This window comes from Python bivittatus, unplaced genomic scaffold (genome assembly GCF_059951505.1).
Source record: "Python bivittatus isolate LINGU-HERP-01145 unplaced genomic scaffold, Pbiv_v1 ctg000340_np1212, whole genome shotgun sequence".
Classification (NCBI taxonomy): Eukaryota; Metazoa; Chordata; class Lepidosauria; order Squamata; family Pythonidae; genus Python; species Python bivittatus.
In genome coordinates, this window is record NW_028277056.1 from 23794979 (window position 1) to 23822803 (window position 27825).

General features: G+C 41.8%; 1 protein-coding gene across 1 annotated transcript in view; it reads left to right on the top strand.

The window, feature by feature from the left end:
* The first annotated feature begins 5442 nt into the window (after positions 1–5442).
* Positions 5443–27825, top strand: part of PDS5B (PDS5 cohesin associated factor B) — a 109090-nt gene continuing 86707 nt past the window's right edge. The window contains exon 1 of the mRNA XM_007423510.4: positions 5443–5633. The gene's annotated coding sequence lies outside the window, so the exon portion shown is untranslated. The remainder of the gene's footprint in view (positions 5634–27825) is intronic.

Below are 27825 nucleotides of genomic sequence, written 5' to 3' on the forward strand. Positions count from 1 at the left end.
CTGACTGTATATGAACAGGCCAAAAGCCTCCCTAGTCTAGCGTGTATTCAGAAAATTCATAAGCAGTGTGATGGTGAACATTCTTCCACTGTTGCTCACTAGTGATTCATAGAGGTTGAATTTGCTATTTCCTTTTTGAAACCATTGAGCTAGGTGGGAATCATAATTTTTGATGGCAGCAGATTCCATAGTTTAATTATGCACAGAGTGTGTGTATGTATATGTATATGTATGTGTATATATATGTATATGCAAGTGTGTGTGTGTGTGTGTGTGTGTATATCTCCTGTCTCCATGGGTATGCATGAGGGGGCTAGGAAGGGGGAAATGACAATATATGTATGATGATGTCATGACAAATACCATGTCAGATGTTGGGATGCAAATACATAATGATGGTTTTTGCATAATGATGATATTGATATTATTTTGGCATCATTGTGGTTTGCTGCACATTCCCCTACCCAAATCTATCCCCTACCCTGCACATTCCCCTACCCAAATCTATATTTAGTTTCAGAGGATTGTCTACAATTCTAATGCTGCAAGAGATGGAGACCAAGTTTGTCAATAACTTCTTGCTAGTCATTTATTTGCAGATGTTTCAGTCTTTAGAGAAACCCTCCCATGTAGTTGTATGACAATTTAGCTGTTCTCTTATTAGTAAAAATCAAGTTGTTATTTCAGTGGCACTCCTTTATTCAATTATTAGCCACTGGTGTGCAATAGGGCTGTAAATATTTTTCGAAAGCTTTAGAACCTACAGGAACAAATATGAAGCACTCCTTTTGGAATCATTAAAGTAGGCATGTCCTTTTCCAGACTGGTGGCTGCTTCAGTAGCTGTTCATGGCCATTTCCACACATGTGTGCAAACATGGTCACTCTGCTTCACTGGGAAAATGTAGGATTTAAACCAATAGGCAAGTATGGGACTGAACTCTCAGAAAGTTCTTTTAATAAAATAGAAAGGAATGGATGCTATATAAAGATAAGAGAAGGAATATAGAGACATCTCTTTTAGAGCAGAAATGAGTTGATTTCTTTTCAAAATATCAAAATCTAAAGCAGAATGGTTGCTGATAGTCAGGCAGTGATGGTCTTCTATAAAATAACATTCCTATCCATTTTAAAAAGCTTTAATTAGTGAGCAGCTGGAAGGAGGACTGACCTGTATTAGTGAAAGTTGATTTATTTTCATTCTCTAGAGGTTAATTTTCCACAGAATAGGATGGATGCCTGCTTGCTAAGTACTGAAGGTAAGATGCATTGTAAATAGTATCACAACTGCTGTACAGAAACATTCACTGAAGGGCACATTTTTCCGCTGATGTTTATAGCTTTCTCATTTTTATACCAGTTCCTTTAATAATCTTGAGAAATTTCATCAAAGTAGCTTTCTCCAACCTGGTATCCTCCAGATGTGCTGGGAATGTAATTCCATGAATTCCCATGAATTACAGTACTATCATCTCCAGAAGGTGGCAGGTTTCAGGATGGACTATCTGCCCCACATAATTTTATGCACATCTATTGGGGACTGTTCCATTAAACTCAGTATATTTTATTTGCATTTAACTCAGTTGGAATCAGACTTAACATTAGTTTCAGGCATAAAAAAAACCCCAAGTGCTCTTGTAAAATATCCTAAATGAAGCTATGGTACTTTATGTATGCCATCTTTCTTGGGAGCAAACATCCCCAAATCAATGGCTTTTGCTCTCAAGAAAATATACTTACGTTTAGGGTCTAAATTAGAATGAAATGCTAAGATGCTTGAAATTATAAAGAATTACATTACAAATATAGCTGTAATATAACACATACAGCAAAATTAAGTATCCTGATACCAAAGAAATGCAATAATAAATTCATCTAACAGAAGATATACCCAAATCGCATTTATTCTGACCTTGGTGCTTTCTTATTTGCTTAAATATAGCAATTACCTGAAATATAATGATTCATGTGCCTATAAAACTATAATACAAGTCTGTGAAAAAGTATTCACCTTAATTTGGATTTTATGAGTTCCACCTATGTTTGGCACGGAATGTTATCCAACCTACACATGGGTCCTACTAATATATACAATGCAGAGTCTGAATAAACAAGTAACATATAAGATCCATGTGAAGCTCAGAAAACATTCAGTGCCCAAAATTTCAGAACTGAAAGGGGCAGAATACATTTTCTCAAATTGTTACATAAAAATGTTGGAGAGTATAGCTTATCACAAAAGGGCAAGCTTATCACAAAATGTGAGACGTGATTTCTGATAGATGTATGCGATTTATTATTCATATTTTAATCCCAAATGTTTTTAAGAGAGATCAAATAGCAAACTGTCACCATATATATCAAGTCATTTTGAAATATGAGCTGTGTTAAAAATGTTAATAGTCTGTAATTTTAGAGTACATATTTTCCTCTTTTTATTATGCCTTTTCCTCATTTCACTATTCTTTTAAAGCTTAATGTGCAGGATTTTTTTTTTTTAACATCATTACATTCTTCCCAGCCTGACACTCTGCAGATTTAGACATGACTATGTCCATTGACTTCTCATTTCCATCATGCCTATGTTTGCCTGGAGTAGCTACATAAGGGCACTTAGACAGAAGGCTTCTAGCACTACCAATGAGAAAATCATGTACAATTACAGAGTGGATTTTTTTCCTGATAATAATGTGAAGAAAGCAGAGAAAAACAGGAAAATGATAGAAAAGGAACAGCATCATTTGGACTCACTAAAAAATCTGTAAACTTCATCCAACTTCATGGATGGATCATCATCTATCAGATGTTCCCCATCTTCAAGCTGATATGCAACATCAATACTACAGGTAGTCCTCAAGTTACGACGGCAATTGGGACCAAAAATCCATCACTAAATAATGCAGTCATAAAGCGCAATGTCATGTGACCACATCACTTAGGGACGGCAATCCCAGCAGTCACTGTTGATGTCATTAAGTGAGGATCATGGGTCGTTAAGCGAGCACCTCCTCGCAACTTCCTGCCAGCTTCCAACAACCAAAGTCACTGGGGAAGCCGGCAGGAAGTTGCTAGTCTCAGGCAGCTCACAAGCAGGCCAGCAGGCAGGTAAGTGGCTACTGTCAGGTGGGAGAGGGAGCAAGGGGGTGCATGGGTGGCTGGGGAGGTGTGGCACAAGTGTGGCAGGGCTTGGGGTGGCTGCTGCTGCCTGGGGGAGGGTGTGCAAGTGGTGGGGGAGGGGAGGCATGGCATGGCATGAGTCCAGTGAGGCTCAGGGAGGGTACGTGAGGGTGTCCAGGTGGTAGGGGAAGAGTGGTGAGGCTTGGGGAGGGTACTTGAGTGGCTGGCATGGTGTGAGCATGGGCGGGGGAGACTTACCTGAGTGACTTGCAACCTTTCCTGCTGGCTTTCCCCATTGACTTTGCTTGAGAGAAGCTGGCAGGGAAGGTCACAAATTGTTATCATGTGACCACAGGACACTGCAACTGTCATAAGCGTGAGCCGGTTGCCAAACACCCAGATTGTAATCACATGACTGCAGTGGTGCTGGGATGGCCATAACTTCGAGGACCAGTTGTAACCACCACTTGTTTAGAGCTTGCTACTTTAAGATGTTGCCAATAGACGTGATGTTCCCACTCCTGCATGCTCCAAAGCAGTTTTTGCATATCAAATTGGAAGTGCTGCACAGCTCTTATAATCATACTTATATGATTTAGTAGAACAGAAAGTTATTCTTCTGTCATTAATTTCCGAGAAGTAAATTGAAGTATTTGAGCTTGTTCATGGGGTATCCAGGAAATCCCATGATGTACAATTAGCCTAACTCAGCATCCTTCTTTTTGTATATTTCTGTCAATTATTTTTCATCCTGATGGTTAGCTACATAAAATATCTAGAAATTTATCATTACATACCTGTAGTGGAGGTAATAATAGAATGTTAGAGGCAGGTACCCATCACCTTTACAATCTACAGGAAGACAAGATACCAAGATCATCTCAACTTACTTGTCTCCTTTAGGTGCTCTTTTCAAGTATTGTCAGTATACAGGTAACCAGGCAAAGAAACCGTGAGCTCTAGGGATGTGCAACAGGTTCTATTGTAGAACATTCCAGAAACCCAAGACAGGCCATTCTGACCTCAGAATGGGCTCAGGCAATTTCCAGACCACTCAGAATGGCCTATGACTTTTATACACACCAGTTGGGCTTCTGTCATATGTGAGGATGTCTGGAGTTGGTTGTGAGGCATCCCAGGGGGATGACTGAGACCGGGGTTTTGTTTTGGTTTTATGATTTTTATAGTTTTGGATTTTATTGTTGTTGTGAGCCACCCAGAGTTGTCTCTCTAGATGGGCAGCCATACAAATCTTTTAAATAAATAAATAACCCTCTACGCAGTCTTTTTCTAAGCCACATATGGTCTCTAAGCACCTTGCTGGAATCTATATACCAAAATTGTTGGTGGTTTTTAAGAAGAAAAAAGTAGGACAAAAATAGAATTGTATTTTTATTTTTATTATTGCTATTACAGTATTATTATCATTTATTAAACTTATATGCCACCCAACTCCCAGCAACTCTGGGTGGTTTACGAATACTTCATTTATAATAAATTTAAATGAAATTAATTAAACATAGTTAATGTGATTATTTGGTGAGCATTTAATATACTCCTCCTTAGAATGATAACATTGAAAGACACCATGAAGGCTTTAGTGCCCAATCTCCTACTTCCTGCAGGAATCCAAATTAAAACGTCCTTGACAGGTGTTTAGCCTCGACCTGAAGTTCCACCTCCCTAGGAAATCGGTTCCACTGATCAATTACATCCATTATTTTGTGCCCTGCGTTTTGGGAGTAGAGGGTACAGGTCTTTCCCTTCCTGCGAGTGATATCCGTTCAGGTATTACATTAAATATTTAAATTCATCCCCAAGGAAACACACCTATAGGATAGAGCTGCAATCTTTTGCCTCTGGGCGTAATCCGCATTGGAAGGAGCAAGGTTGGTTTCCAAGTCAGACTACTGAAAACGGAATGATGTTACGAAGCGTCCTAAACTTTGATACCCCGGTTTCTCCTTCCTTCTCCACTCACTTCCTCTTAACCCTCAGACCTCGTTCTGCGGGGCAACAATCCCAGTCCCAGCGTTTTCCATGTGCTACAAACTAATATTGTGCAATACTACCTTTGCAGCACCACTTACTCTCACTCGGAAGGAGGGAAGAAAAACTGCCTCTCGCTATTTTATGGCGGCGGCGGCGGCGGCTTTGAGCGAGGGGACTGTGCGCTTTCTTTCATTTCCCCGCTCTTTCGCCCTCTTTTAATTTTCCCTCGGATCCTGCAGGGGTCGCTGCTACCTCACTTTGAGGATGGCCTCTCCCCGCCGCTCGGTGGCGGGGTCTCGCAGAACGGAGGACTCGTTGCCGCCATTTTGAAGCTGACGGAAAGGGGGGGACCGCGGCGAGCTGCGGAAGGCGATTGGCTGCGTTGGCGAGCGACGGCGGTAGCGGCTGCTGCCCCAGCCTAGCCCAGCCTAGCGCGGCGGGCCGGAGAGGTGCGGACGGGCTCGCTCTGCCTTGTCTCCGCTCGTGGAAGAAGTAGAAGCGGCGGTGGCAGTCAGCCACGGAAAGGTAAGGGGAGCGAAGAGCCTCTCTGGCCAGGAGCCCCCTGCGCGTCTCCGCCTCCTTGTTGCTTCTTCTCGGTTGTTCAGGCATCCGGAAAGCGAGGGGGATTGTGGCCCGTGGGCTTTTCCTCCCCACCTCCTGATTTTCCCTCATGCCGTTTCTTCCTACGCCGCCATCCCTGCCTCGCTCAACCGTAGTGAGCATGTTGAACTTGCCGCCCTTTCCTCCGCGGTGCGGTTGTGGGTATTTGTGTGCGGACTGCTCTGAGCGGCGGCGGACGAGAAGTAACGGGGGTGACCTTGTTTGAAGCGCCTTCTTTTCCTTCAGAACATGCAGGGGTCCTTCTCCGCCCGCGGGAGCTCTATCTTGGTCGCCGGGGTCCCCATTTGAAGCCTCCTAAAGCAAGACAGGAGGTGGAGCAGTGGCGCGACAGGAGGAGGCAAGCGCTTCCTTCCCTCAAATGTGGCGCTACTGCAGTCGGCCTTCCTTCGTTCCACCCGCCTGCCCTGCCCGCCCCTGGAGCCGCTTTTTCTGCAAAGACTTGAATGGTTCGGAAAGCCCTGGAGCCTTGCCTGCCCCAGTTGGCCTAGTTCCCCCTCGCACAGGCACCCTGCCCCAGCTCAGCCCCTTGCCCGCTGCCATTGGCTGGGGCCTGTTGGAGACGAGGGAGGAAAAGGGGGCTCTAGACTTAGCCGCTCCCCCATCCCCGTTTTATACTCTCCCAACTTGCCAGGCATTGGAGGCGTCTTTTTCCACTCGCGGAGGAAGCGGGGGTGGGGGGGAGAGTGGTTGCCGACCTCCTGGAACATAACACATCCCAATCTTTCTCCTGGATTTAATGGGGCAGTTTGGGGGTTGCTTTAATTATTAAAACAAGGCCTCCCACACTTTTTCTTTTGGGCCAGCATTTTGGACATTATGATAATAAGTTCCTTCCAGAGGGCTTTTCTTTGAAAGACGAGGTTTTTTTTTTTTTAAATCTGAGTCTTTCAGGATCCCTCTTCATTGTTTAGTGAAGAGAAGCAAATTGGTGGCTTACCAAGCTTCCAACAGTAAAATTATTGGTACCGACTCCTATAGATGTGGGTCTGCTGTTAAAACTAATGGAATGCACAATTTTGGAGAATTTGGAGCTTGTGAGGACCTAGTGGGGATATTCAGTGAGGTGTATCACAGGGTCACAGCTCATTAACTCAAAGTTAATGCATTTTACTAAATACTTTGCTATTCCATTAATGTGTTTAGATCCTTCCCATATTTTCTGAAATCGTATGTTCATTATATTTACTGTTTCATTATGAAGTTTTATATTAACTCATCAGGGTAGTTACCTACAAGATAAATTGAATGGAGGGTAAGGGTGTTGTGTGGGTTCTCTCTCTGTCCATAGTATGTGTGTAAGCTGTGTACATGTTATTGAGGACCTATATTTTGTGTATCTACAGGCTTTGAGCAAGAAATGTGTTCTTTGTGGAGGGTTTACTTCCCCTCTATTCTGTGTAGCCTTCTTATGCTAATTATATAGTTATAAATTCCATGAGTGAAAACTAGAAATTAATGCATGATTTCAAAACACATCAGAAGTTAAGATAATTAGTGTTTTTTTTAAACTTGGAAAGCTTCCAAAATATTTTGAAATCTTTAAATTGTGTGGAAGTCTTTACAGAGTGGACTATACATACATACTGCATTTCCTTGGTTACCCATGAAGGGGAATGTTGCTTTTTATGTTTTTCTTCCCTCTCTACTTGTTAATTGGTGTATATGTGAGCACATATGATTATAGCAAGGATTGTTGTACTTGCCTGGTAGAGAAAACACAACAGAATTGAAACTGCAGTTATGGAGATTGTGAATGGAGCTTTTTTTTCATTCTTGCAATAAGAAAGAGGCTTTTTGGTAGTGGTGGCTTGGCATTCACCTACTACTTTCCAGGGCTATATAAATCCCATGTTATTCTCCAAGAAATTTTAATGCATTCTTAATTGCTGATAGGATTAGTTTTAAGTTGTTTTGTCTACCTTTTTGCTGTTACCCTTTAATGTTGTTGATGTATTATTATGTATTTTATTTTAATTGAAAAATGGAGGGAAAATCCTTAAAAAAATGTTTTTTGCTAAAGCCTTGAAGCTAGCAATATAATATCCCCCTTTCTGAGTATAAGGGTATAGTCTTCTTGTTAAGATAATTTTGTAATTATTTCTAACTATTATTTATAAATTTTTGCATGCTTTTTTATCATAAATCAATGGTATATGCTTAAACTGCACCAAAGAAAGCTAATTGAGTTACAAAATCAATTTGTTAAGTTTTTTTCCAGTTTCTTTTTCTGTTAGTATCAAATAAGAATGGAATATTTTGGCATTTTCATACTTTGTTGCTAAAAATATCAAGTGATATTGGTTGAAACTTTGTTTATGTGTGTAAACAAAATGTGATGTATGCAAGTACTCAAATTTACAAGGGTATAAAGTTGTAGAGAATTTGCCTATGATGCATTGATTATATGGTATTCTGTTAAACAGATATAAACTATAAGATATTTGTTTTTCTGGTCAAATTTATTTGTTCATTTTATTTATGGCCTGCCTTTCTGCTTTGGCAAGCATTCCAAGCAGCTAAAGTAATTTAAAGACAAAATTAAAAAATTAAAAACATAGGTTAACATTAATTTTAAAAAAAGCTAAAATAATGTTAAAATTGGTAAAACAGATGTATGTTTTGATCTTCTAAATCCTGAAAGAGTGGAGACCAAATATGAGAGTAGGAGCAATGTGTGTCTGAAAACAGGCATCCGGCAATGGAGGTATCACCAAAAGAGCCTCTTCAGGAGATCTTTATAATCAGACAGACTTGTAAGAAGAAAAGTGTTCTGTTAGACAGTCAATCTCTAAACAGTTTAGAATGATAACAGTTAATTCCAGTAACTTAAATTGTGTCCAGTAAACAATTAGAAGCTAGTCCATGTTTTTCAGTACATAAATATTATGTAGTTAGTATCTTTACAGGTTAGTAGACTAGCTGCCATGTTTTGTACCAGCTGCAGCTTCCAAACACTTTTCGAGGGTAGCTCCAAATGCAGCATGCTGCAGTAATTGAGACAGATTCTAAATTATATTTGGATAACTGTTGCCAGATCCAAGCAACTCAGAGATACAGCTAGCACAATAGATGTAATAGTACAAGGTACTCTTTGCCACAGCCACCATATTGTATTGCCTTTTATGGCACCTACGGATAAAAGAGCGTTTCCAGACTTAAACATTCTGCAAACAGAATGTTTTTAAAAAATCTATATTTGAAAACACTTCACTTTTTAGTATACAGTACCAAACTCCTGCTGTTCTCAGATGTTTTCATTGCACTTCCTCTATATTGCTGTTAGCTTATGGAATTTTCTTTTGACAGCTGTTGCTGAAACTTAAAATCATAGAGTACAGCCTTGTGCTTGTTTGTTTTAAGTTTGTCTAATTATAAAGGATAGAAAAAATTATGACAAGTGTTATATTTGACTGTGACTTTACAACTTTTCTGATAATTAGTGAGCCATTTAATTATATTAAGATTAATTATAGATTGCATAGGCTTTTGTCTATGAAGATGTATAGGCTGCATTGTGAGATGTATAGATAGGCTACTGAATTTGGCTAAAGAAAAGCTAGTAGTAATGGATTGGGGAATATGTAGTTTTATAGATGTTTCTGTCCTCCAGCAACGCTGGGAATTGGAATTTAGCAACATCTGAAGAATTGCAGATTCCCCATACTAATTACAGGTGACATTGGCTTTGTGATTATGTCTGGAAGAACATCATTAGAATGTTAAAGATAAAACCTCAAAGAAAGCATGCGTGTGTGTGCGTGCATGCACGCACACACATGCACAAAAATGCATTGGTTCCATATGTGTGTGTGGGAGAGTGGTAGGAGAGAAAGAAATGGTATTGATTAAGCAATTAAAATGTTTTGGAAAGTATCAGCTATTCATTATGAATTATAATGATATCTTGGGCTTGAAATAAAAAAAGTTATAAAGCAACTTGTAACTTGACTTTGGGAAAAGTTATTAGAGTTGAGGAATGTTCATCTGAGAAAGAAAATACATACTTCAAGGACATTAAATTTCCTCTGAGTAATGTTAGATAAATAGAACTAGCAGTTCTGAGAAACTGAGAGTAAGTTTGAAAAGATTGAGGAGTACACTGAATTTAGGATTCTGTTCATATTTCCTCTGAAATTAGCCCCACTGAGTTCATTTGGACTTAATCCCACATAAGTTTATACAATATAGGTGCTGCAGTCTAAAATTAAAATTATAGGGATACTTACATTTAGGAAGGAACACTTGTCATAATTTCTAAATCCTGATGGTAAAAGAGATTCAGAATGGGAAAATAGGGATTCCTGAAACCAAAATAACACATTATGGGATTATAGAAATGATAAACTGTTAAGAATTGAATATGGTTGTGTTAATGTTGTTACTGCTCTGTATGACATAAATACAGTTCAGTAAAATAGAAGTGCTAAAGGAGATGAATGTACAGTGGAACCTCGGTTTACGAACTTAATTCATTCCGTGACACTGGCCACAACCCGAATTGATTGCAACCCGAAGCAAATTTCCCCAGAAGGTTCAATGTAATTACTGTTAATCCATTCTGGCGTGGAGGACAGGGAGGCGGCTATTGCTTGGAGGGAGAGTCCCCCTCCCTACGACCATGTGTCAGGGGCGGAAAATGGCTGCGGACCACGTGTCAGGGGCGGAAAAATGGCCGCGGACCATGTGTCAGGGCGGAAAAATGGCCGCGGACCACGTGTCAGGGGTGGGAAAATGGCCGCGGACCACGTGTCAGGGGCGGAAAATGGCCGCGGACCACGTGTCAGGGGCGGAAAATGGCCGCGGACCACGTGTCAGGGGCGGAAAATGGCCGCGGACCACGTGTCGGGGCAGAAAAATGGCCACGGACCATGTGTCGGGTGGAAAATGGCTGCGGACCATGTGTCAGGGGCGGAAAATGGCCGCGGACCACGTGTCATGGGAGGGAAAATGGCCGCGTATCCTGTTCGTACCCCGAGGCGGAGTTCGCAAACCAAAGCAAAATTTTGCGGCTGGAGCTGGTCGTAACCTGAAAAGTTCATTAACAGAAGCGTTCGTAACCCGAGGTTCCACTGTATATACAGAAGTAGAAAAATAAGAGACTGATTCTATGAAATTGACTGAGAAATGTAAATATGAGGCAATATAGTCATAGAATGTCTGCAGAAATACAATAAGTATACGTAGATTAGATCTGACAAAAGTCATTATTTAATCCTAAATGATGTCCAGGATTTGATGTAAGATGAAATCAGACTGCTTAGAAACAGTGACCATAACACTAGTGAACATTTAATTGACTGGAAAATTGTCAAGAAAGTTCATTTATAGTTAGAACAGATGTTTTTCTAAAATGATAAATGATAGAGTCAAGTAGGCTGTAAAAGATACTATGTCTTGCTTAAAGGCTCTTCAAATGAAGTACTACCCAAATGAGAAAAATAAAATGAGCAGAAACTCTAGCCAGACAAATGCTGGTTAACTGTATAGGAAAGCCAAATTTTGAAGAGCAAATTGCTAACCTAAAAAATCCTGGTTTGTAAAACTAATGTCAGTGATGAGCAGCCACACTAACAGGGAGAAGAAAATAGATTATAAGTAACTGCAGCTCATTCCCAACAAATCAAGGTGCAAAAGAATTCTGGTTTCTTGTTCCATGCCCATGTAGCTCATCCCTCAGCAATGGTAGCTAAATTGAAGCCCTGTTTTTTGATAGCAGCATAGCACAGTGTCCCAGACGGTACAGACTAGCACTGTTAGGGAACAGTTGCTTCCTGGAGATGTAAGAATATTAGAATAGCTCTCCTGGATCATAGAAGACCTATATTAATCCAGCATTTTGTTTCTTTCAGTGGCCAACTAAGATGCCTTTAGTGTGCTCACAAGCAGGAGATAGATGTATATCTCCACCTGCCATAGTTCCTCTGTAACTGGTATTTGGCAGCATATTGCCCCCAACTGACAAAATTATCCTTCAGTCCTCCATGTATTTATTCGATCTCCAGTCCAAGTTAGTGGCCATCCTCATATTTTGTAATAATGAGTTTCACAGAAGAAATTCTTTCATTTGATTGTTCTAAATCTTCCATTCCATTCATCTTCCCTGGTCCTAGGGTTTTGAGGCAGGGAAAAAACTTGTACCTGCCCACTTTCTCCATGATATGCATTATTTTATGCACCTTCATTATGTTCTGCCTTGTCTTGTACGACTTTTCAGCTTAGAATGAAAACATTTTGTAATATTTTTTTGTATGGAAGGTGTTCAAGTTCCTGATCATTTTGGCTGCCCTCTTCTGCACTTTTTCCAACTCTGTTATATCCTTTTTCAAATGGGAACAAGAACTATATACAGTATCCAGATGTGGATGCAGTATTTATTTATATAAGAGCCTTGCAGTGTTAGCATTTTTAATGAACTTTAGTATAGAATTTGCACACTGAGTTGACATCTTCATTGAGCTATCTTCTGTGAGCCCAAGAACTTTTTCTTAATTAGTTATAGGCATCTCAGAATCTATCAGTGTGTATATAGTTAGGATTTCCCTCCAATGTCCATCACTTTAAAATTAAATTTAACTGCATTTTCCATTTCTTTGGCCATTTTTCCAGTTTAAAGGAATTCTTCTGGGGTTTTCACCACCTTGAATAGTTTGACATCATATGCAGACTTGTCCGGGTTATTACAGAGTTGGAGGTTGAAACCTACAGCCTGTGGGCCACATCTGGGCCCCCACCCAAAGTCATCCAGCCCACAGAAATATATCCACATGGCCTGTGAGAGAGAGGGAAATAGCAGCCAATTGTTTAGCTGCTCTGAGTGCTCACCACATCCTCAGGTGGCCATTTTTGTGACAGATTTTCTAGTTGCCTTGGTGTGGGTAGAGCAACAAGTTCCCTGCCTGGAGTTGGCGAGAGCCAGCAGGAAAGTAGAGAAGGAAAAGAAAGTGGCAGAAATGACACAGCCCTGATGCTGAAGAAGATTGGTGACCCCTGCTCTAAATCAAGATCATGAAAGAACAAGTTAAATAAAAACCACTGGTCTCAATGAAAAACCTTGAGGAAGTCAATTTATTCCTTCCTTCCTTTGAGAAAATTGCTCATTTAGTCCTACTATTTGCTTTCTATTTTTTAAACACTTAGCAATCCATAAAAGGAAGAATCTCTTATTATTATTATTATTATTTTTTATATTCAAATATACTCAGGAGGTGTTGATTAGGAATTGAATCAGTTTTATTTTTTTTAATCCAAATATACAATGTCAGTAGGGGATCACCTTCAGTTATGTGCCACTTTAAACAAAAAATTTAGAAGGTTGGTGAGAAAGATTTACCCTTGAAGAATCCATGCTTATTTTCTTCAGCGAGGCCTGGTCTTCTCTGTACCTCATTATTTTTTCTTTGATTACCATTTCTGCTTGGAACAGATGTTAATCTGGGCTAACCTATAATTTCTTGGATCTCCTCTGTGTCTCTTGTTAGGAGAAAAGGGAAATGGGAATGCCTTATAAAGCATTTTAATGTGTCTATTAATCATCAACATTATTCTGAAATATATTTTGCACCAGTCTTTTCCAGGTTTTTTCCCCTTAAGGCAGCCACAACTTTTGTAGCCAATGCAAACGCTGATGAGAGAATACTTCACAATTTCCCCTGTGACTGCCTCAAGGCAAGGAAACATTAAGCAATAAAGTAAAAATAATTTCTTCAAAATTCAGAACATACTCTCAGAGCACAAGTGTTTATCTTAGTTTTGATCTGTGAGCATGAAAAGGTATAACAGACTTTTTTGTAAAAAAAATTTGGAGCTTGATGTTAAAGTTCTAGTTTGAGAAATTAATCAGTGTTGAATTATGTCTAAGGGATTTAGAAATATTTGAAAGATAAAATCCATGGTGGATTTTTTTCCCTTGCTTTTTGCACTTCTGAGACTCTGAGTCTTCTCACCTGTGGACAATTTAAATTTACTTCTGCAAGAACTGGGAGACATATTGCCAAACATGTTATTAAACAACTCCCACTGGTTGGACTTTCTGGGAATTGTAATCAACTTTTGGGATGCTTAGGTTGCAAAAGGTAAATCTACAAAAGGAAAACTATATAAATGTTTATAATATTAAAATGTCTTATAATGAGGTATTACACAACTACTCTCTGAAGAAGGATAAATGAAGCAGGTCATGGTGCTGTTGTACAGGTGTAAGAAACTCTAACATGGTTTCTATTTTCTATTAAAACATTTGGCGCCTATTGTATGTTATATACAGTGGGGCAAAAAAGTATTTAGTCAGCCACCAATTGTGCAAGTTCTCCCACTTAAAAAGATGAGAGAGGCCTGTAATTTTCATCATAGGTATACCTCAACTATGAGAGACAAAATGAGAAAAAAAATCCAGAAAATCACATTGTCTGATTTTTAAAGAATTTATTTGCAAATCATGGTGGAAAATAAGTATTTGGTCACCTACAAACAAGCAAGATGTCTGGCTCTCACCTGTAACTACTTCTTTAAGAGGCTCCTCTGTCCCCCACTCGTTACCTGTAGTAATGGCACCTGTTTGACCTTGTTATCAGTATAAAAGACACCTGTCCACAACCTCAAACAGTCACACTCCAAACTTCACTATGGCCAAGACCAAAGAGCTGTTGAAGGACACCAGGAACAAAATTGTAGACCTGCACCAGGCTGGGAAGACTGAATCTACAATAGGCAAGCAGCTTGGTGTGAAGAAATCAACTGTGGGAGCAATAATTAGAAAATGGAAGACACACAAGACCACTGATAATCTCCCTCGATCTGGGGCTCCATGCAAGATCTCACCCTGTGGGGTCAGAATGATCACAAGAACGGTGAGCAAAAATCCCAGAACCACATGGGGGGACTAGTGAATGACCTGCAGAGAGCTGGGACCAAAGTAACAAAGGCTACCATCAGTAACACACTATGTGCCAGGGACTCAAATCCTGCAGTGCCAGATGTGTCCCCCTGCTTAAGCCAGTACATGTCCGGGCCCGTCTGAAGTTTGCTAGAGAGCATTTGGGTGATCCAGAAGAGGATTGGGAGAATGTCATATGGTCAGATGAAACCAAAGTAGAACGTTTTGGTCTAAACTCAACTCGTCATGTTTGGAGGAGAGAGAATGCTGAGTTGCATCCAAAGAACACCATACCTACTGTGAAGCATGGGGGTGGAAACATCATGCTTTGGGGCTGTTTTTCTGCAAAGGGACCAGGACGACTGATCTGTGTAAAGGAAAGAATGAATGGGGCCATATATCGTGAGATTTTGAGTGAACACCTCCTTCCATCAGCAAGGGCATTGAAGATGAAACGTGGCTGAGTCTTTCAGCATGACAGTGATCCCAAACACACTGCCCGGGCAACGAAGGAGTGGCTTTGTAAGAACCATTTCAAGGTCCTGGGGTGGCCTAGCCAGTCTCCAGATCTCAACCCCATGGAAAACCTTTGGAGGGAGTCGAAAGTCTGTGTTGCCCAGCGACAGCCCCAAAACATCACTGCTCTAGAGGAGATCTGCATGGAGGAATGGGCTAAAATACCAGCAACAGTGTGTGAAAACCTTGTGAAGACTTAGAAAACGTTTGACCTCTGTCATTGCCAACAAAGGATATATAACAAAGTATTGAGATGAACTTTTGATATTGACCAAATACTTATTTTCCACCATGATTTGCAAATAAATTCTTTAAAAATCAGACAATGTGATTTTCTGGATTTCCCCCCCCCCATTTTGTCTCTCATAGTTGAGGTATACCTATGATGAAAATTACAGGCCTCTCTCATCTTTTTAAGTGGGAGAACTTGCACAATTGGTGGCTGACTAAATACTTTTTTGCCCCACTGTAGGTAGGTCGCAATTAGTGCGAGTTCGAATAATGCAATATTCAATTTAGTGAGAATTGTAAATTGATACCAGGTTGCATTTAACATGACCCAAAATTCAGTTAATGTGAGGCTAATGTGTGCAGTTGAGGCTAGTGCATGTGCAATTATGATTGGGACTTTAGATGCTGCTAATCTTCATGTGCGCAAATGGAGAAAAGGAAGATTCTGTCAGAGGAAAACAGTACAAGTTTAAAAAAAGAGGCTTGTCATTACATTAGAGCAAAAATTTGATGTAATTGAACATGGTCATAGCAATGCTAAAATAAGATGAGAAGTTGGAATGCCTGAATCTATGGTAGAATTGTTTTTGTTTTTATTTTACTTTCTGTAACTACTCTGTGACTTTGTTAATCATAAATTTAAATTAAAAGTATATTCTTTTTATCCTTTACTGTAATATTACATTAATATACATATAAAAATTTATGTTTAAATTTTTTCATTGGCTATTTCTGTCAAGCTGGAACCAATTCCCATATTTTCCATAGAAATATTACTTTGAGTAGTATGAATTTGAATAATGTGACCATTTCATGGGATTCCTTAACTGCACTAATCGAAACCTACCTGAAGCTTGAATAAAAAGTGCTCTAATGTGGCTGCTTTGCTCATCACTTCAGTAATGTAAAACATTCTGTCAGGTTGGGAGTGTTTCAGATCCAGGTTTTCCCCATACTAGCAATGCTCCAATTTCTATCTGTATGCAAGTGGTTGGGTATTGTGGCATTGGCAAGGAATACATGGCCTCCTTCCATATGGCTTGACAGATTTTTGTAGCATCTCTGTGTGGAACAGTACTAAAATGACTTCCACACTGCATACTTTTCTGCCTGGTGCGGAAGTAAGCCGATATGAGGTATTAAATATCCCCACCATTCACAACCACTCAGAGCCTTAGTCTTAGCCGTGTAGATGTGATGTGAGGAGTATAATATTTATTTAAGAATTCATATCACACACTCTTTCATTCCCAATATAGATGCTGAAAATGTAATCAAAATTCAGTAAGACTGTATATCACTAAAATTACAAAATGTTGCGGTCATTTGTTGTAAATAATATAACTGTAATGCATTTGTCAATAAGGAAAAAAGTTCAGAGCAAGTAAACAAGGATTTAATTATCTGCAGAAGTTGTTCATCCTGATTTGTCTTACTGGATGGCTTGACCATACGTAAGTTTTCACATTACCAGCATGCAATTTAGGACTTCTGCCACTGTTCCCCATGGCAGCTCTCTGTATTCCTTATGAAGCCTCTCCTAATTTATCATATTTCTCTCAAGGAGGTGATAGAATGTAGCAAGAGAGTAATCAGCAAGAATGGGTAGACAATGGTTGTAGAAGCTGTTTCTATCTGAATGTGGTTTCTTTTCTTTTTCTTTCTCATTTGTGTTTTGCCCATGAATCTTCATAGCTACCAGGAAGAACTCAGGCAGTTGTGTGGAGAGTTGGAGGAGAAAAGCTTTTCATTTACTGTATGCAAAATGTAATTTTAAACAATAAAGAAATGCAATATTTATATTGAAGACTTATATAAATGCTATATCTGTAAAGTGACAAATTTTGTAGTGAAAGTACTGAAATATCGATCTAGAACAGAATAAACATTTTGAGGGAAGCATGAATGCTGCCGTCACTCTGCAGCCTGGGGGTACAATTCTTATTTCCCTGCTTTAACTCTAAAATTCTCCCTAGTGCTTCACTCTTTCTTGCTATTTGTTAAAGTTTATGTTTTTCCTGCCTTTCACTTTACTGGGTTGATCTTGTACTTTTTCTTTTGGTGACATGCATCTGTTTCCCCTCCACATAATTCTCTATTGAACACAACCAGAACTGTATAGTAATGTTAAATGTAAAAGGAGTTTCAAATTGGGAGTTAACTTTCCAAGCATAAAATGGTCAAAATATAATTAGACATACAGTATATAAAGTTTCTAGCTTTATAAGCTCTGATGGTCTCTTTCAGGCAGCAGATGCCTTCAGGCGAAGCTATGTGTGATAGTATGTGTTCTCTGTGTTAGAGTGTATTGCTGTTAAATCCTTGGAAAAGTAGCTGGGGGTCATATTTGAAATACAGACTCAAAATTTTATGTTCTGCCATATAATCCTTTTAAAGGTCATTTCTGCACACAGTTGTTATGTAAAATGATAAAAAGCTAAAATAAATAAATGCTTAGAAAAATGTCTAGTTCGTTGCTCGAGTATGCCATGAAGGAAGATCATCTAAATAAGTCAAATTGTTCTTTCTCTACTAAATATGGAATGCCACATCATGCTTGATTAGGCTTTAAAATGGCTTAATACCACAGAGTCTTTTGGTCAAGGATATGCAGATTGCTGCAATAGCGATTGCATCCTGCTTTTAAACTCAAAATCTGAAAAGTATAGAGGTGCTGGTGCTTGCTGCTTGATACATTTGTTGCAAGCAGTCATATACAGATTGTAGGCATTATTTTAACTACTGTAGCTCATGGAACTAAAGTAACATCTACTTATTTCTTAAAATAGGGTTACTTGAAGTAGATCAGTAACAACCAGATGTAATGGAAAAATATAGCCATTAATTAATTGTAAAACCAAATAATTTGTCCTCATTGTCTTGTATTGTGTATATTTGCTTCTTTGCACATGTTTTCAGAAATACATTTTGTAGTTAGGTACTTGAAGTTGTTACTGTTACAAGGTACAGAGCTTTCCAGGATAAGGCATTCCTTTATTAAGGTTGTACACTGTTTTATTTTTAATTAAAGACATTAAGCTGGATTTTTTCTGGCTAATAATATCTCATTTTAGAGTGATGAATTGACAGACTTTTAAAGCCTTGGAAGTCTTATTGATTAGAAAGTTGTGATTAGTTTGTATATGCTAATAAGTGTTGTGAATACCAAGTCATACATGGCAAATGTTTGCATTTGTTTTATGGATCTTGTAATTTTGCTTCTCTCCCTTTAAAGAGAGGTTTCTCAGTTATTGAGAGTTTGGAAGAGGAAATAAATCATAGTTGTCCTAAATATTTATTCAATGATATTGAAAATATTGCAGAAAACTCACTAGCTAGCTTTTATTTTTATATATTAAGATATATTAGGATGTTGCTTCTGCTTATTTAAAATTCAGGTTTCCTTCTACTAAGTGTAGTTATGGCATAATGTGCATCATTAGGTAAGTAAAAGTATTTTAATTTTCTGATATAATACATTCTAGACTTCATATATGAAATTCTTGGGATCAAACATATTTGATTCTATATAAGTTCTAGAAAACTAATGAATTCTTATCAAGTTTTCTCTAGCATTTATTTTATTTATTTATTCATATTTACGTAGCTGCCCATCTCACAAAAATGTGTTAATTTTTTTAAAAAAACAATAATATAAAAAACAACAAGTAAAAAATTATTACAATTTTAAAAAGGCAAGGAGAAAGCAACAAATATTAACAACCTCAACAACTCACCATTCTCTTGGGGCCCCCAAGCCTGATGACATAGCCAAGTCTTGAGGGACTTGCGAAAAGTTGACAGGGATGAAACCAGCCTGACCTGGAGGGTGGGGAAGGGATGATGTTCCATAAGTCAGGTGCCATGGCAGAAAAGGCCTGTCTCCAGGGTCCCGCCAGATGTAGCTCCTTTAGCAGATGGGGCCCACAACATACGTCTTCTGCCGGATCTGATGGGACGGGCAGATGTAATTGGGAAGAGGCAGTCCCTCAAATAACCTAGTCTCATGCCATGAAGGGCTTTAAAGGTCAAATTGAGCACCTTAAATTGGATCCAGAAGCAAACTGGCAATCACGGAGCAGAGGTCTAATGTGTGCCATAACTACCCACGCTGCTGCATTCTGCACCAGCTGAAGCTTCCAGATGCTCTTCAAAGGCAGCCCCATGTAGAGAGCATTATAACAGTCATCCAGAAAGTGATCAGGGCATTAGTGACTGTGAGCAGAGCCTCCTGATCTAGGAACAGGCACATCTGGAGCACAAAACAAAGCTGTGCAAAGACCCTCCTAGCCATGACTGCCAGCTGCTCTTTGAGCAGGAGTCGCAAATCTAGGAGAACCCCCAAGTTGTGTACTGGGTCTGTTTGGGCAGTGCAACCCCATCCAGAATCAAAGATGGCATAGTCACAGAAACAGAAGGCTTCAAAACCCAGAGCCACTCAGTCTTGCCAGAGTTCAGTTGAAGCTGCTTGTTCCCCATCCAGATCCCTTCAGCCTCTAGGCACCAGGATAAGACATCAACAGCATTGCTTAATTCACCAGGGGCAGAGATGTATACTTGGGTATCATCAGTGTTATGTTATCAGTAATGTCTACATAATGATAGTGCTTCAGATAAAACTGGAATTCTTGGATTTTACAGTCATGTGGAATAGTGCAGTTTTGTTGTATTGCTCTTAGAAGTCTTGATCTTTTCCTCTGAAACCCTAAATTGACAGCAGGGAAGGGAGACATTTAATAGATCTAAGTTCTTTATTAGTTTTTCATTCCAATGGATTGGGATGTATATACTTTCAGTTTTATATAGTGGTGCTTAAAAGTTTGTGAACCCTTTTGAATTTCAGTATTTCTGCATAAATATGGCCTAAACATGATCTGTTCTCCACACAAGTCCTAAAATTAGATAAAGAGAACCCAAAATGAGTCAAAAACATTATACTTGTCATTTTATTTATTGAGGAAAATAATCCAAAGCTACATATTTCTGTGTGGCAAAAGTATGTGAACCTTTGCTTTCAGTAACAGGTGTTACTACCCCCTCTTAGGCAACCATAACTGCAGCTAAACATTTCAAATAACTGTTGATCAGTCCTGCACATCAGCTTGGTAGAATTTTAGCCCATTCCTTCTTACAGAACAGGTTCAACTCAGGGATGTTGGTGTGCTTCTTCACATGAATTCCCCACTTAAGGTCCTTCCGCAACATTTCTATAGGATTAAGGTCAGGACTTTGACTTGGCCATTCCAAAATATTAACTTTTTTGTGCTTTAACTATTCTTTGGTTATACAACTTGTGGATGTGGGGTAGTTGTCTTGCTGCATGACCCACTTTCTCTTGAGTTTTAATTCACCAACAGATACCCTGACATTTTCCTGTAGAATTTGCTGGTACAATTCAGAATTAATAGTTTTGTAATTCCATCAATGATGAAAAACTGTCCTGGTCCAGAGGCAGAAAAGCAGGCCTAAACCATGATCCTTTGAGCACTGTGTTTCACAGAAGGGATAAGGTTGTTATGCTGGAATGCAGTATTTACCTTTTGCCAAACACAAAACTTTTCATTCAAGCCAAAAAGTTCTCTTTTGGTCTCATCCGTACACAGAACATTCTTCTAATGGTCTTCTTGCTTATCTACATAGTCTTTCACAAACTGTAGATGGGCAGCAATGTTCTTTTTGGAGAGTAGTGGCTTTCTCCTTGCAACCCTGCCTTGCGTATGATTGTTGTTCAGTGTTCTCCTGATGGTGGTCTCATGAACACTGACATTTGCCAATGCAAGAGAGGTCTTTAGTTCCTTTGACGTTACCCTAAGGTTCTTTGAGACTTCCTGGAGTATTACATGCCTTGCTCTTGGTGTGATCTTGGTTGGTTGGCCATTCTTGGGGAGGGTACGATGGTGTTGAATTGCGTCCATTTGTACATGATCTGCCTGACAGTGGACTGGTGGAGTCCAGACTCTTTGGAAATGGTTTTGTAACTTTTTCTAGCCCAGTAAGTATCAACAACTGTTTTTCAGAGGTCCTCAGAAATCTCTTTTGTTCGAGCTATGACACACTTCCACATGCCTGTGTTGTGAAGATCAGACTTTGATAGTGAATACCCAGAATTCTGTTCTTTAAATAAGACAGGACCTCTCCCACTCACTCCCATTAATTGAAACACCTGATTCTAATTTCCACCTCAAATAAACTGATAATCCTACAAGTTCGCATACTTTTACCATATAGAAATATGTAACTTTGGATCATTTTCCTCAATCAATAAATGAACAAGTATAATGATTTTTACTGATTTGTTTAATTGGGTTCTCTATCTAGTTTTAGGACTTGTGTGGAGAACAGATCACATTTTAGGTAATATTTATGTAGAAATATTGAAAATATTGAAAATTCAAAAGGGTTCAGAAACTTATGTATGTAGAGTGATTGTGTTTGAATAAGTAAAAGATAAAAAATGTTTTTTCTCTTTTCCACCTTAAGTTTAATATAAATAAATAATCCTGAACTCATTAATAATTTGCTTTTTCTCCATATTGATGTTTCTACTTTTAAAGAGTTTAGAGTAAAGTGTTTCATAATAGTATTATGTTTGCTTTCATGCATACAACCTTTTTTGAGGCATTTCTTTCATTTGCTGTTGACCACTGTGTTTACATATGTGTGTGGAATCTGTATAAAAAATAACCAAAGTACAAACATTCCGCATTCCTCTCTTAAGAATATGTTGCCTCGGATTTCTAGAGGGTTCTGTAACTGCAGGATAGTTTTTTTTTTTTTATGTTGATCCAGCCTACCATCTCACCACAGCAAGTCTGTGTGAGGAACAAGGTTTAAAAACAAAACACACTCTAACACAGGAAGTCTGGCCGAGGGCTTTGGGCAGGTGCTGGGGAGCACAGGTAGGGGGTCCTGCGGGTGCACGCATGTGCTATAGAGTATGGGTGGGGAGCGATGTGGAGTACAATATCCCTGGGATCTCATAGTCCGTAGTGGGGCTCCTCAGGAGAAAAAACGGTGGGAACGACTTATGGGAGCGACTTACAACCTTCCCTCCTGGCTTCCCCATTGACTTTGCTTGTGGGAAGCTGGCTGAGGAAGTGGCAAATTGCAATCATGTGACTGTGGCTCACTGCAATGTTGTAATTGCGATCTGGGAGCCTGGGCACCCAGGTTTCAATCACAGGATTGTGGGGACTCTGCAAAAGCCACAACTTCACGGACTGGTTGTATGTCCTCCTTATTCAGCACTGTCATAATTTTGAACAGTCACTGAATGAGTGGTCATAACTTGAGGCCTGGCTATATCAAACCACCTGGGCTTCACTAACTTTTTGATCTTCATGCCTGGGCAAATAGCCAGGTTTACAGCACTTTCTGGAAGGCCAGCAAGGTGAGGGCCAATCTGATCTCAGTTGGTGATGTGTTCCAAAAATGCAGGCACCATGACTCAAAAGGGTTAGATGGTAAGATGGCATTCTTTAATTGATGGGACCCAAAACATGCCCCACTTGCTGGATCAAGTAGGGTGTGTAGAGACTACTAGAAAAAGATGGTTCTTCAAGTAACCTGGCCCAATGCCATGAAGGACTTTATAGATAACCAGCACTTTGAATTATATCTGGAAGCCTACTGGGAGACACTGCAGCTTGTTTAGCAAAAATGTAATATGGGTGAATTGGGAAATACCCATAATTATGGGATTATGGTATGGGATTTGAATGTGAATGCAGAGTGAATGTAGAGTACCCCTGGTGTTACCTCCATCCGATGCTGGCCTCCTGGTGGGGAGGAGAGTTGCAGTAGCAGCGGCTGGGCTGAGGATGGCAAGGAGAGGACATGGACAATGGGGGCGAGTATGGCAGCAGGTGGTGCTTGAACCCAGGGGGACAATGGTGGCTGCGGTGGTCACGGTGGCAGGAGAGTGCTGGTGGCAGCTGCCGAGGCCGCGCTGTCTGGGCTGGGAACGATGCCCGGGCCTGAGTGTGGCGACGACGGAGTTGAAAGTTGGTCCAGCTGGGCTGGGAATGTCTGCAGGGCCAAGGCCCAAGCCCAATGCTGTTAATTTTGGCAGCAGCACCAGTGGTGACAGCACCGGCAACGGTGGCGGGACGGCAGCGATGAGAGCACCAGGGGCGAGGCTGAGGTGGACCTGACTATGACAGTGGAGCAGAGGCCAGAGCCTGAGAGCCCACAGTACCTGAAACCCATAGAGATATTACGACCTTGGGGGTTCTGGGCTCTAGCCCCTAACATGGCAAGGGGGCTTCCCTTACCCCCAGAGAAGAGGCTGGGGGACTGAAGTAGTTGTGGGATGCGTTTGTGAGGGGTGTGTGGATGTTGGATGAATGTGCTACCCTCTGCCTGGGTGTCAGGCAGGAAGAGGGTGGGAGTAGTTGTGGCCCTCTTCTCACCAGTTAGTGAGAGAGGCCGGTTGAAAGGGGGAGTGTGTTAGGGAAGGGGGATTTGGAGTGACTAAGCCCCTGTTGGCACTGAGAGCAGATACCTGAAGTGCCACAGGGGCCCATTCCCCCCCCGCCCCATATTCCCCTCTCATCCTGTATGGTTTGTGGTATGGCAGGCCCCTTAGGTCAGAGGCCAGGAGGGTGGGTGGAGGATCATCTTGGGCAATTCAGGGTGGGTATTCAGGTGGTGACGGGCATGGGACATTATGACGGGAGCCAGAAGCCAGACCATTCCAGGAGAAGATGCCCCCAATGTGTAATACCAGTGGTATGTTCTGGCCCTCTGGGCTCAAGCCCACATCCTGGTCAGCAGGCCTTCAGAGGCCCAAGATTTTGGCTGCTGCTGATGAACGCCAGGTTGGTTGATAATAAGGCTCCCCTTATTCATGACCTTATTGGGGAGGAGCAGATCGACCTGGCATGCATTACAGAGACTTGGCTGACACCAGAAGGGGGTGTTGCCCTTTTGGAATTGTGTCCAGCCAGGTTTAGGGTTTGGCACCAGCTGAGACCCCAAGGCGGGGAGGGGGTATGGCAGTGGTCATCCGGGAATCTCTGCTGGCCTTCAGGGCTCTGCTCCACAAGTTGCTGGATGTGAGACTGTGTTCCTGAGGTTGGGCACACGGGATCGGTTGTGAGTGTTGCTTCTGTACTAGCCTCCCTGCTGCGTAGCAGCTTCCCTGCCTGAGCTGCTGGAGGCCATCTCGGGGTTGGCAGTGGAGTTCTCCGGGCTTTTGGTCTTGGGGGACTTTAATCTGCCGTCCCTGGGGTTGGCCTCAGAGGTGGCTCGGGAGTTCACAGCTGCCATGGTGGCTGTGGGCCTATCCCAGGCCATCTATGGCCTGACTCTGGACAGTGGTCACACTCTAGACATGGTTTTCTTGTCGAAGCAGTGGCAGCGTGATCTGGTGGGGGATTTGATATTATTCCCTTTCTCATGGTCAGACCACTCCCTTGTGGCCTTGAGATTCTCCTATGTTGCCTTCCTCCGCAGGGAGATGGGACCTGTTCAAACGGTCTGCCCCCGGCAACTGATGGACCCACAAGGGTTCCAAAAGGAGCTGGGGGTTGTTCCTGAGGCCTTCCTGCATGGTCCAGTGGAAACCCTGGCCAGACCCTAGAATAAGGAGGTGGCTGGGGCCTTGGACAGGATCGCGCCTGTGTGGCCTCTCTTGGCCCATCACCCCGGCACTCCCTGTAGTTTACAGAGGAGTTAAGGGAGCTGAAAAGGGCGAAGAAACATCTTGAGCGCTGCTGGCAGAAAATTAAAGACGAGTCCAACCGAACATGGGTTAAAGCCGCTATTAAGGCCTACCTCGTGGCAGTAAGGGTGGCGAAACGTCATTATTTCTCCGCTCTCATGGCATCCTCAGAGTGTCGCCCGGCAGCCCTGTTCAGTGTTACTCAGTCCCTCCTGGGTAGGGAGGGCTCGGAGTACTATCTACAGGGCCGTGCAGAGGAATTTGCTGAACACCTGATGGATAAAATCGCTCAGATCCATTCTCAGTTGGAGGCTAAGCATGAAGCATGTCCAGTGAGATGCCCGGGGAGTGGTCTTACCCAGTTATCTGGGAACGGTTTGATCCTGTTGGCCCTGAGGAAGTGGACAGGGTCCTCGGGGCTGTTAGCGCAGCTACCTGTATTTTAGATCCCTGTCCCTCCTGGCTGGTCAAAGCCACCAAGGAGGTGACTTTAGGGTGGGTACTGGCGGTGGTCAATTCATCATTGCAGGAGGGGGTGTTCCCAAAGCCTTTTAAGGAGACTTTGGTCCTCCCCCTCCTCAAGAAACCATCGCTAGATCCCACCCTTCTGGACAATTTTCGTCCAGCTTCCCACCTTCCCTTTTTAGGAAAGGTGGTGGAAAAGGTAGTCGCACAGCAGCTTCAGAGGATCCTGGAGGAAACGGATTATCTGGACCCCTATCAGTCAGATTTCAGGCCCGGTTATGGGACAGAAACGGCACTGGTCGCACTTTTAGATGATCTCCGGCGAGAGTGGGATGCGGGTAGTGCATCCATCCTTGCTCTTCTCGACATCTCGGCGGCTTTTGATACCATCGACCATGGTATCCTTTTGGGCCGGCTGCAGGAGTTGGGGCTGGGTGGCACAGTTCTGTGCTGGTTCAGCTCCTTTCTCCAAGGCCGAACCCAATCGGTGTTGATAGGGAGCAAGAGGTCCAACCCACGTCCCCTACTTTGTGGGGTGCCTCAGGGTTCGGTGCTCTCGCCGTTCCTATTTAACATCTACATGAAACTGTTGGGTGAGATCATCCGGCACCATGGGATAAGGTATCATCAATATGCTGATGACACTCAATTATATATCTTCATCCCGGGTGACGCTGTGGCTACCCTTTTGCGGTGCCTGGAGGCTGTAGGGGCCTGGATGGGGGATAACAGGCTTCAACTGAACCCTGGCAAAACGGAGTGGCTGTGGGTAGGGGGAGCCTCAGGATCTAGGAGTTTATCATCTTTGGTTCTTGAGGGGGTCGCAGTACCCCAGACAGACCCGGTGTGTAATCTGGGGGTCCTCCTGGACTCACGACTCCTGTTCGAAGAGCAGGTGACAGCTGTGGCTAGGAGGGCCTTTGCGCAACTTCAAGTTGTGCATCAGTTACGCCCCTTCCTCGATCGGGAGGCCCTCTGCACGGTCACTCATGCCCTGGTCACCTCCCAGTTGGATTACTGCAATGCGCTTTACGTGGGGCTACCTTGAAGAGTATCCGGAAGCTACAGCTGGTGCAGAATGCAGTGGTACGGACAATTATGAATGCCCCCAAGGGGGCCCATATAACGCCACTGTTATGCAAGCTGCATTGGTTGCCGGTTTGCTTCCGGGTCCAATTCAAGGTGTTGGTTATCACCTTTAAAGCCCTTCTTGGCCCAGGACCAGGTTATCTGAGGAGCCGTCTAGCCCCCGTTTTATCAGCCTGTCCCACTCGGTCCGGCAGAAGGGGCATGTTGCAGACTGCACCAGTCAAGGAATTTCGACTGGTGGGATCTAGGAAGAGGGCCTTTTCTGCCATGGCCCCCGCTCTGTGGAACAACTTACCACCTGAGGTGCGGTGTGCCCTCACTCATGGCCTTCAGGAAGAGTGTGAAATCTTGGTACGCCAGATGGCCTGGGGGCCGCATGGGGGCTCGTACCAGTAGAAGTGGCTTGTGGGGTAATTGATGTTACTCCCCCGTCATCTTGAATGTTTTTAGTTTTTATGTATAGTGCTTGTTTTTGTAGTTTGACTTTTTAAGTAATTAATTAATTTTAATTACTTAATGGGTGTATTTATTTTTTAACTGTTTGTGGGTCTTACTTTCATTGTGAGCCGCCCAGAGTTACCCACTGGGGGAGATGGGCGGCATACAAATTTAATAAATAAATAAATAAATAAATAAATACATATCCACACTGCTACAGTCTGGATCAATTGCAGATTTTGGATGCTCTTCAGTGGCAGCCCCATGTAGAACACATTGCAGTAATCCGTTGAAGAGATAACCAAACATGAGTGACCATGTGCAGTGCCTCTTGCTCTAGGAAAGGGCATACCTGGCATACAACATGCAGCTGTATAATGGTCCCCCTGGCCACAGTTTTCACCTATTCCTCAAATAGGAACTGTGAATCCAGGAGCACCCCCAGATTGTGCGCTGGTTCGGTTTGGAGTAGTGCACCCATATCCAGAATTAAAGTTGGAACCTCACCAGACCTGGGTGGTCCCAAACCGATAGCCACTTAGTCTTGCTAAAGTTGAGCTGAAGCCTATTCCTCTCCAACCAGACCTCCACAGTCTTCAGACATCAAGACAGGACCTCCATGGCTTCACTTGGATCGGCCCAAAGTGTACAACTGAGTATAATCTGCATGCTGATGATATCTCATCCTGTGCTGTCAATTACCTTACTCAGCAGATTCATGTAGATGTTAAATAGAGCAGGGAGAGTGTTGAGCCCCACAGCACCCTACAAAGGGGTAATAAACTGTCCGTTATGTTATGAAAGGCTTTAATGGCTGTTGA